At 41.1% G+C, this 11,726-nt stretch overlaps 1 pseudogene; it reads left to right on the forward strand.

Annotated features, from left to right (window-relative positions):
* LOC110320875 overlaps positions 1-11,498 on the forward strand; it is a 44,046-nt pseudogene extending 32,548 nt beyond the window's left edge.
* The last annotated feature ends 228 nt before the right edge of the window (positions 11,499-11,726 follow it).

Consider the following 11,726-nt stretch of genomic DNA (forward strand, 5'->3'; position numbering starts at 1 on the left):
CTCCTCCTCTTCCTCCTCCTCCTCCTCCTCCTTCATTTTAGCACAATGAGTTTGAAACAAATTCTCTGTCCACACAAGGCTGCTGTCTCAAAATAGATAGCTTTGTGGGGCTATCAGGATGCAGGAGATGGTGGATGACTGATGTTCTGCATGATGAGGAAGAGACTGGAGTTTCTACACATGGGTGGGAGTTTCATCAAGCCTTAGGGCAGTGATGCCTAACTTTCCTAATGCTGTGACCCTTTGATACAGTTCCTCACATTATGGTGACCCCCAATCATAAAATTATTTTTGTTGCTGCTTCATAACTGTAATTTTGCTACTGTTATAAATTGTACTGTAAAACATCTGTGTTTTTCTGATGGTCTTAAGTGATCCCTGTGAAAGGGTCATTCAGCCTCCAAAGGAGTCATGACCTCCCCTAGGGGAATGGGAAGTTCCTTGGCCAGGGTCTGGCAGAATTTGTTCAAGGTTTATTCTGAAATTTCCTTACAAGACTAAGGTAGTTAACAGAAACTATGGGAATACCATCAAGCTGCTATGAAGATACTTCAGCCCATACATTTCCACAAATGCTCAGCAAGCATCCTTGTGTAGAAACTACAACCCAGGTAAATAACTATGTAGTTACAATGGTCTTCAAGTCTGGATTGTAATTACAGTAACTGACTGTGTAGGTATCCTTGTCTACCCTCTGTATTTCAGAAGCTCTTATTACTGTGGTAGGCACTTGTTTTCTGGCATAAATGTCACAAAGTTTCTATTGGACTGAAGAATTCTGTATCATCAGTCTTGACTCTGACCAAGGGAATCACAATAGAGATAAAGTAATCATTGAATCATATCATATCTTAAAAAAGTAAGGTAAAATATAATAATTGCTTCAGGAATGTGGCTAAGCAATAAGAGGTCATTAGGGTAACATTTTCTTCAAACTTCTTCTCAAAAAGGTAATAGATACCAGTGTCTGAGTACCAGTGCTTTGAGAGACTGAGGTATCTGTTTCCTTGAAGCATTTTGTATTTGTATAATGACATTTATCTTATTCTGTTTTACGGTATGTTTAAATGGCAACTTTTCTTTATTTTGAATAAGCACCAAACTTTAAATAGGAGGCAGGAAAGAGTTAAAGTATTTCTATGTGTCTATCACAGCTGGCAACATTTGGGCCAAATTTGCTTATAGAATTTCCTGCAGCAGGGAGAAACATTTGGCTGGGGGAGATTTTTTTCTTTTAAAGTGGGAAGAGGAAAAGAATGCGAACAATGAAGCCTATTGTTCCCAGCAATATGGTCTCCCTGGTGGTCTTGTTCCTGACCACTCTTCCTGCCTGGAGCACCAGCTGAGCAAAATGCTTCAAGTGGGCAGAAATGGGCACCAAGTGTAGCCAGAGAGGACAGTGTGACTTTGTCAGGCTGCAAACATGTAAGAGGCTTTATCAGCCACTGGGTGATGGACAGGCTAGCTTGCTCAGTAAACAGTCACAGAAATGAATAGGGAAAGAGTGCTGGTCCTTGAGGGAGCCCTAAGGTCTGCTCATGTGTCTGACGTTGTCTATTGAGTAGCTGTGCATTAGTTTCTTTTCCATTATTGTGATAGAATACTCTGACAAAATGCAACTTAGTAGAGGAAAGGTTTATATTGTTTGATGGAATCCATCATGGGAGACAGGATGCAGGAGCAAGAAGCTTGATGATCACACTGCATCAGCACCTCAGCAAACTGCAAGTGAGCATCTAATGTGGTCCCTCAAAGTCCAAAGGCCTGTCCTCAGGGACACACTTTCAGCAGCAAGGCTCTGCCTCACATAGGTTTCATAATCACCCCAAACAGCATCATCGGCTGGGGATCAAGTATTCTGACACATGAGTGGATGGGGGACAGCTTATCATTTAACCATAACAGGATGTGTGTATAAGATGATGAACAAAGAAGTCTGACTTCCTGTAAGCCCTGTCTGAGTGCAAGCTGTTATTATATAGGCCAGGGTGGTTAATAAGCCTAGAGATGAGGTATGGTCAATCAGGTCATTTAAACAATGGCTGCCTAGGGGAAAGTAAGCACGTTCAGTGTCAGGCATATTGTATGTTATCTCCCCTCAAACATCATATTGCACATACATGGAGTTAGTAACACATCTGCATTAGTTATTTTCATGTTGTTGTTATAAAGCACTATGATGAAAAGCAAATTAAAGAAGAAAGGGTCTATTTTTCCCTGATGGTCCCAGTGGAATAGAGACCACAATGGTGCAGAGTACATGGCAGCAGCAGCAGGAAGACCATATTTCATCTGTACACAGGGAGCTCAGAGGAAAAGACCTGGAAGTGAGGCTATGGAGCCTCAAAGTTTGCTCTCAGAGACACACATCTTCAAGCAAAGCTGCACTTCCTTTAGGTACCACAACCTCCCCAAAGAGCACCACCAATTGGGACCAGATGTTCAAATGTATGAGTCTATGTGGGACATTTCTCATTCAAACTACCACAAAATCCATGTCATACAGGGTCATGGTTTTGATGTCAAATGCCCCCACAAAACCATGTGTTAAAGGATATCTCTACCTTGTGGCACTGTTGGCAGGTGATGTAACTTTTAGGGAGTGGGACCTAGTGGAAGGAAGTTTGGTGTCTGTGGTCATGTCCTTGAAGGGAATATTGGGTATGTGGTCCTTCTCACTATTTTCTTCTTAGCTGCTGAATTCTGGGACAGTTTTCTCTGCCATATACTTCCTGTTATGATGTTCTGTCTTACCACAAGTTCAATGTGATGTTGCTAAGTGATGCTATAGTGAAATCTCTGAAAGTGTGATATAAGATATATAAAGAGAAATTATATATCTATATATGCTTTTTTTCTTTTTAAGCTGTTCATCTCAATTATTTTGTCATGGGCATGAAAAGCAGACACACATAGAGAGAAATTTGGACAGAGAGATATTAAACTAATTTGCCCATTGATTCAGCCTGTCAGAAGTAGATTGAAATCTGCCTTTTATAGATGCTTCCAAGAGTTAGACTTTTAAGCTGCTAAAAGATCTGTGTTAGAGAGACATTGATTGGCGAGGACAATGTTTGCACTTTGGAGTCTAAGGAGAGAGGAATATTGTGTACAATCAAGGTCTCAGTTCTGTGTCCCCTAAATACAACTTACAGTACCCCTACAGCCCTTCCCTGACTAAATAATGTTTGCGGAACTGGGTCTTGTTTTCGTTTATTTACCTGCTGCTGTGATAAACACCATGATCAAAAGAAATTTGGGGAGGAAAGGTTTATTTGACGTATAGTTCCAGGTCACAATCCATCATTAAGAGACATCAAGGCAGAAACCCAAGGTGGGAACCTGGATACAGGAAGTGGAAGAATATCACTTCCTGGGTCACTCTGATTCACTCACTCTCACTCACTCTGCTAGCATTCTTAGCCATTGTAGACCCAAATGCCTAGTGGCGGTGTTGCCCACATCAATTATCAGTCAAAACATTCTCTCATAGTGACTGCTGAAGGCCAGTTTTGACCTATCTAATTCTCATTTGAATTTCTCTCTTCCTAGGTAAATCTAGGTCCTGTCACTATGACAGTAAAAACTAACCATTACAGGGATTTATTTAGATGTCCCTGGCTATGAGACTAGTCACATCTTCAATGTTGAGGCTTGCCCCTCAACCCCCAGCTATATCTGGGGGTTGTTCCATTTTGTTCCATTCCTGCCAGCTATTTCATATTGTTGCTTTAATATGCCTGCCAGTCACTGACACAGTAAAATAACTTGATTCAGAGCAAGGTCATGCTGATCACATACCCTGTTATGTTGTGTCTATTCTAAGGTTTGTTATCCTTAAGAAATCCAACAACCATAAGCTCCACTTAGGACCAATCAGAATACAGGTTAGTTAGAACTGTCCTGTCTAGCTAGCCAAAACAGCTGGAGTCAGAGCCTACCCCTGGGCAACACTTTCTGCACCTTCGAATGACCCCATTGTGGTTTTTCCCTTTATAAGCCCTAAGAAGTGTTTCCGGTCATAGCCTCAGCTCCTGAATTCTGAGCTACAGCCCTGAGCAATCTTAGGGATGTGCATTCAATAAACCATCCCTGTCTGACTGAGATCAGTGTTCATGTGGTTTGTGGGTGACTCCTGGACTCCAACATTGAGAACACGAAAATGACTTTCTTTGTATGTTTAAAGCCTTGTACAGTGTCTACTACTTGGTCAGTAGTCATACACTTGTTGAATGAATTAGTTCATCAAATCAATCCCAGGAATGCTTGGTGTAGCACACAGAGGTTTGGAAATGATAGGCAGCCAAGCCCAAGGTGAATTGGTCACAAAACAGCAACAGGCTTTCTCCAGTGGAGTAGCCTATATTTCAATCATCTGCTTTATCAACTACTTAAACAGAGTGTTCTATTCATTAGCAGATGGGCAGATCCATTTATGTTTTCCTCTATGTTTCATAAATCCTCAGAGAAATCCTTCCGTAGAAGGATTTCCATGCCTAATCTTGCCTGTCACCTTGATACACCTGGGAAGATATGACCTTGATTGAACAGCTGCCTCCATTAGACTGTCCTGGAGGCACATCTATGAGGTGTTTTCTTGATTGCTAGCTGATGAAGGAGGGCCCAGCCCACTGTGGGCAGTGTCATTCTCAGGCAGGTGGATCTGGTCTGTAAGAAAGGTAGCTGAACACGATCCTGGAAACATTCCTTTATGTTCTCTGTTACAGATCCTGCTTCCAGACTCTTGCTTTGGACTGCAACTTGTAAGATGAAATACACCCTTTCCTTCCCAAGTTAATTTTGGTCAGTATCATAGTAATGGAAAAGCAAATTAGAACCAAGCTTAAAATAATATCTTTTCATAGAAATTAATATTTATATTAATTGTGGTGCATTAAAGCCTCTGAGTCTTTTTTCTCTAATTTTATTAGGTATTTACTTCATTTACATTTTAAATGCTATTCCCCAAAGTCCCCTATATCCTCCCCCTCCCCCGCTCACCTACCCACCCACTCCACCTTCTTGGCCCTGGTGTTCCCCTGTACTAGGGCATATAAAGTTTGCAAGACCAAACTTTCTCTAGCTCCTCCATTGGGAAAGCCTCTGAGTCTTAATGCATGAATGAATTACAGTGTTAAGGCTCTGTTCCTTGTCTAAGTCACATCAAGGATCTGGATACAAGGTGAACAGTGGAAACAATTCTAGGTTAATTCTAGGAGGAATATTGTACCTAATGCAGATACAGTTCAATCCATGATATTATGATTTTAAAGACTTGAGCCCCATCGTACTGCTGGGCATGGAGCCTATCCTGAATTATGATTAATATAACTAGTGACACTCTTTTAGAGAAAACTAGTTTTTTTTTTCCTCTGAAAGTGAGTTTCAAGTGTAGATATCTTCTTGCTTAAGGCTGGGAGCCAGAATCTACTTCCTTCTCAGTGCAGGAACACCAGCTGGCTTGAACCTATGCAGACCTTTCGTGTGTTGCCACAGTCTCTGAAGTCATATGTACATCAGTCCTATTTTCTCTGGGGGATTTTATGGGAAAAGCACTATTAGGGTCAGACAACTACTTCAAGGTCAATGGAACTAAAGCACCAGGAGGGGAAGGATAAGACAGAGGTGGAGGAAGCAGAGAGCTTCCCATCAACCTGCACTAATTTAAGATCTGGATTAAAGAGCAGAGCTCAAGTTTGCTGAACTCATGCTGCCATCTGTGGTTCTGATGTGGCATTTGGGAGAATGAAAACACAGATTGGAAGATTACCAAGACAAAGAAAATATCCCAGAATTCAGGGCTTTTCCTTCTGTGGCTAAAAGGCTGAGTTACTTTGGAAACATTTGGATTCTTTTTTTGCCTGTCTGTACTGCAAAGCATCACTTCTAAAATACAGATGGTTCCTTTTATATTGGAGGTGACCTTTGTGAGCCAACCAGACCTCATTTCCAAGGCTTCTCCAAGAGTCCAATCCTGAAGAAATATAAACACTGATAATTATCGATTATCTAACAAAAGGGAGACAAAGGCAAATTAAAACTTCATTTAAATGGCTGATTGCTTAATGAGATCTCAGGTGTTCTTGCTAGCCCTAGTTACCATGGGGATTATTTAATGCCGAGAGGGAGTTCAGAATGCCAAAGGAGACTGCATGCTCTTGGAGCACCTACAGAGAGAAGCAAAGCAAGAATCACTTGTATCTTGAATAGGGCAATGCTGGTTACAAGCACATCTGCACTTAATACTTCTCAGAAAGGCTTCTGGAAAGCTGTCTGAGGTCCAAAGATAGCATGATTTTTATTTTTTTTAATTTTCTAGTGCGGAGATTGAACTTGGGCATCTTGGACACTCTGGGTAAGTGCGGAGATTGAACTCAGGGGTCTTGGACACACTGGGTAAGAACCTTGCCACTGAACTGCATCCCTAGTCACGATTGCCTTTCAATTTTAGATTGTCAATTTTACTTTGTATCCTTTATAGACATAATTCTAACATGAGCCAATGTGCCAGTGATGCAGAATTTCCACTGATACGTTGACTGGATTTAGAATCGACGAGTGCACACGTCTCTGGGTATGTCTGTGAAGGTGTTTGCAGAGAGGCTAACTGAGTAGTCAGGACACACCTTGAACATGAGCGGCATCATCCTGCAGACAGAGGATAAAGGAGAAAGTGATCTGAGCACCAGCATTCATTCCACTTTGCTTCCTCACTGCAGATGCAATGTGATCAACCATGTCACATTCCTGCCGCTGTGCCTTCCTTAGCATGATGGGCTGTATCCCTCAAACTGTGAGCCAACATCATTAGGATGAGTCTTTCTGGTATTTTTTTCACAACAATAAGTAATTAAGATAGTGGCCCCCCCCCAAAAAAAAATCACTTATTCCAACATCAAAGGGAATTATACAATACAAAAACATCCGAACATGATCCTATCGCATATGAATTCCTTGGATTTCAAAAGAGGTTTATCTTTAATTTTATGTGAGGGGAACAGGGAGGGGGAAGTTGTTTTGGGCCAGTCTCCTCCCTATAGGCATAGCTTAGACTACAGCGTATATCACAGGAAAGACAGCTGTCTCCAGTGCCTATGTAACACCTACCTTGCCTGAGTTATTTGCATTAAATGAATAACACATTCAGCGTTGCCGTTGCCTTCACTTAATGACAACATCTCAGGGTCAAGAGTACCAAGGAGAGAGAACAACTGGAATTGAGAGCTGGAGGACCTGGGTGCTAATGTTGACTTTAGCTCTTATTTATTTTATTTACATACCGTATTTATCACAACGTTGATTGCCAGTTATCAAAAATTTCCATGACCCACTTTTCACATCTGTATGGCAAGAACAGTACCAGCTAATACATAACATTGTAACAATTAGACCTTCAATAATGCTAAGTCCTTTCATCCTTTCCGATTCTAGTACAAAACCTATTGTCTTTCTTTTTTCTTTTTTTTTTTTTGGTGGATATTTTCTTTATTTACATTTCAAATGTTATCCCCTTTCCCAGTTTCTCTCCTTCCTGGAAACACCCTATCACATCCTCTCTCCCCCTGCTTCTATGAGGGTGTTCCTATACCCACCCATCCACTCCCACCTCCCTGCCCTCGATTCCCCTACATTGGGGCATCTATCAAGCCTTCATAGGACCAAGGACCTCTCCTTCCATTGATGCATGACAAAGCCATTCTCTGCTATATATGCAGCTGGTGCCATCTGTACTCCTTTATTGATGGCCTAATACCTGGGAGTTCTGGTGTGTGTGTGTGTGTGTGTGTGTGTGTGTGTGTGTGTGTGTATGTGTGTCTGGTGTCATAAGAGGCACTATCGTAGCAAAGTCTCCTGAGACGTGGTACACCAAGTGGAGTCAACTTCCATTGTCAAGATTATCTTTTCTTATAATAACAATATCCTAATTTTTATCTAAGAAAAATCACCTATTGTTACTATTTGAGATGACTTAGATATTAAGGCCATTACATGCATATTTCACTAGTGACTGGTTTAAGTGACCCAGTTGAGTCTTTTGGCTTAGGTGTGTATGGTACAGGCATATGGTGCAGGCCAAGAAGTTTATCTTCTCAAGATCCTGACCATGAGTGGGGAAATCAAAAAACTAACTCATCCATGCTTCCTCTTAGCTCCTGGATTTAGCATGCCTAAAACTAAATCCAGCAAGCTCTGTAGCTCTGTTTTTGTTTTATTTAATTTTTAATCAAATTTACTTCTAATCCAGTTGAATGGATTTCGCTTAATGCCTCCAAGGAAGTAGGTCAACCTGAGTCTGGGATAAGATTGAATTTGGTGCTTGATTATTTTTACTTGCAGACCTATTTCTCTGGATATCCCATTGACTTCATTATTTCTTAATTGCATGTAGTGCAAAATAACCTAGGATATTACACAGTTATTCTCTGTATGGGAGTTATAATCTCAGAAGCACAAGAAGGTCTTAGAGCCCCAAGAAAGAAATGTCACAGAGAACATTCCTCAGAGAATAAACACAAAAGCTAAGCCGCTTTACAGGAAGGCAGCACTGTGGCTATCTGACAGGCTGGCAGTACACAGCCAGCTTGGATCTGCTGAGCAATCCCACAGTCCTGTGTGGATTGCCCCTCATGAATGGGCAACAGTGGATACCACTGTAGCTTGTACTGACTTAACCAAACGGGGCGTGTAGAGAGACAGCGACTCCTTTGAGGTAAATACTGAGCCATGGAAAGATAGAAGACATCTTCGGAGAACTTTTCTAACCTTCACGACCACAGAGCACAGGGTGGGGGTTGAGGGGAGGAAGTGGGATGCAATGGAGAAGAAAGACTCTAGGACTCTTGGGAGTCATGGATCTGGCTTAACCTCGTCAAACTTGCACAGTTTTCACTCCACGATGTGAACTTGATATTGGTACGTGATCTCAAAACATGTCATTATTTTGGTTCTTTTTGAGAGACATTTCGCAGAGTTGAGACCATATAAGTGAGAGATTGCTTATTGTTACTACCGTTGCCAGCAACTTGCATGGGCTACATGGAGTGACCTCAGGTTTTAGCTTATTTGGAGATCAAGGGGTGCTTGGAAGGTTTGCCTCTCTTAAAACACTTGTTTTACTTCTGGGGAGTAACATTCGGGTGTTTTAGCCCTTGTCTGTATTATTGGAGAGACTGTTTTAAGTTCTGCTTTTTAACATTTTTTTCTCTTTATTCTCTAAACATTCTCAGGGGTGAGTCTTCTGTCTTTTTTATCTACCTACTTTCTAAGAGGAATTTCATTCAGATGGCTTGTCAATAAGTTGACAATACTCTAGTTTATATCTCCAGGTGGTTTTTCCATCTCTACCTAAATGCCTAATAGGTGCTTCACATACATGCTTCCCAAAGCATAATCTAGTCTTTAACTCAAATGCTATTATTTAGTTAATATTAATCCTTTGAATTCTTTTGACTTCTCAGTCTAAAATGCTATGGCTCTGTTGATCCCTGGGCTGTAAGTGTGTGATATCTAGTCTACCTTACCAATTCTTTAAAATGTATCTGGAATTTGACTATTAATCACCACCTTCATTAATTCCATCAGAGTCCAACCCGCCATTACCATCTATCGGAATCACTACAATGGCTGCCTGTCAGTGGCAGTCTGTCCTTATTCTTCTGCGTCCAGGGCAAACAAACTGAATGATCTTACTTAAGTGAAATCTTGTTCTTTTTCTGCTCAATGATCTCTGGTGGTTCTCACCTCAGAATGATGACTATCTGGTAGCAGTTTTCAGAGTAGATTTTTACCAAGACTTGAAATTATACCAAGGTCTGAAATCTGAGGTGACATCCTTGATCAGGGATCTTGGCTTTACTTGTGAGCCTGGCTGCTCTACAAAGCATCCAAACTCAGGGCTGTTGGCATATGGCACTGTCCCACAGGTCTGACTACCCTGGTCTTGGCATCCTTGGTTCTCTGTGTTTGCTTGTTTGCTTTCAGTAATCTGGCTGTCCTTGGAAGTGGAAGACTTCTACATATTTAGCAAACTGGATCAGGTGCAGGATTTGAAATGGTGGGAAGATACCAAGAAACAAATATCTCCATTGTGAGTTTTTATTTGTGCAAGGAGTGGCTGTTATTCATCTTTTCATGCACCAGTGCAGTAGGCACAATAGTTTTATTGATAGAGTTTGGGACTCTGTAGAGACCCTTCATGAGAGTTTGGTACAGTTTCCAGGAGACTAACTTCAGTGGGCACTTCTGGGGTATTTTATCACTCCTTAGTGTTTAGGATCAAATATTTAGGGACAGGACTTAAGATTTCTAACACTGGTAGCAATCTAAAAGATTCCCACAGATCCTTGGAGCCTATTAATGGAAGAGAAGGAAGTGTTATCAGCAAATAATACCGTCTACCACGGTGTGTTGTGCTCATCAAGGGAGATAATATTCAGTGGTTGATTAATTCAATCATGAATAGTTTATTTACCAAACAAATATTTCCCAAGTGTTTAGAATATACCAGACACTAGAGGATGTGTACTCTGCCTTTCAAGGTTCTTTCGTTAACTATTGAAGGAGTAGAGGGAATGGAAGCAATATGGAAGCTCTCAGCACATAGTGGCCCATTACCTTCCAAGACCAGAACTGAGTCCACTTCATAAGAAATGCTCTTTTGAACCTGTGGACTATTGGGAGGAGGAGCAGAGGTGTTGATGCCAGAAATAACTAGGATTAGATTTTATTCTTGAGTCATTTGAACAGAGTGAAAACATTTTCTATAAATTTAAATCATTCACAGCCAGTGCAGTACATTGAGCTCCATAGAGACAGCACTGGACAGGCACTGGGCCACTCTTTGCCTCGCAGAGGAGGAAAATCAACTAAACATAGGCAAAGAAGATCCTAAGAAGCCTAGAGGCAAAATGTCCTCATATGCATTCTTTGTGCAAATCCGCTGGGAGGAGCACAAGAAGAAGTACCCGGATGCTTCTGTCAACTTCTCAGAGTTCTCCAAGAAGTGCTCAGAGAGCTGGAAGACCATGTCTGCTAAAGAAAAGGGGAAACTGGAAGATATGGCAAAGGTTGACAAGGTTTGTTATGAAAGAGAAATGAAAATCTACATCCCCGCCAAAGGGGAGACCTAAAAGAAGTTCAAGGACCCCAGTGCACCCAAGAGGTCTCCTTCAACCACCTTCTTTTTCTGTTCTGAGTACCACTCCAAAATCAAAGGCTTGCATCCTAGCTTATCCATTGGTGATGTTACAAAGAATCTCAGAGAGATATGGAGCAGCACTGCAGTGAATGACAAGTAGCCCTATGAGAAGAAGGCTGCCAAGCTGAAGGAGAAGTACGAGAAGGATATTGCTGCCTACAGAGCTAAAGGAAAACCTGATGCAGAGAAAAAGCAGGTGCTGAAGGCTGAAAAGAGCAAGAAAAAGAAGTAAGAGGAAGATGATGATGAGGATGAAGAGGATGAGGAAGAGGAGGAAGAGGAAGATGAAGAAGATGAATAAGTTGGTTCTAATGCAGTTTTTTCTTATCTATAAAGCATTTAACTCCCCTGTACACAACTCACTCCTTTTAAAGAAAACAATTGAAATGTAAAAAAAAAAAAAAAGTCATTCAGCCTCCAAATGATAACCCATGAGATTCTGAATAAGCATCATTTAATCTTATCTCCATTGATGTTTATATTATTTTATTCATTATTGATTTATATGTGTCCCAGTCCATAATAATTT

Source organism: Mus pahari, chromosome 4 (assembly GCF_900095145.1).
Source record: "Mus pahari chromosome 4, PAHARI_EIJ_v1.1, whole genome shotgun sequence".
Classification (NCBI taxonomy): Eukaryota; Metazoa; Chordata; class Mammalia; order Rodentia; family Muridae; genus Mus; species Mus pahari.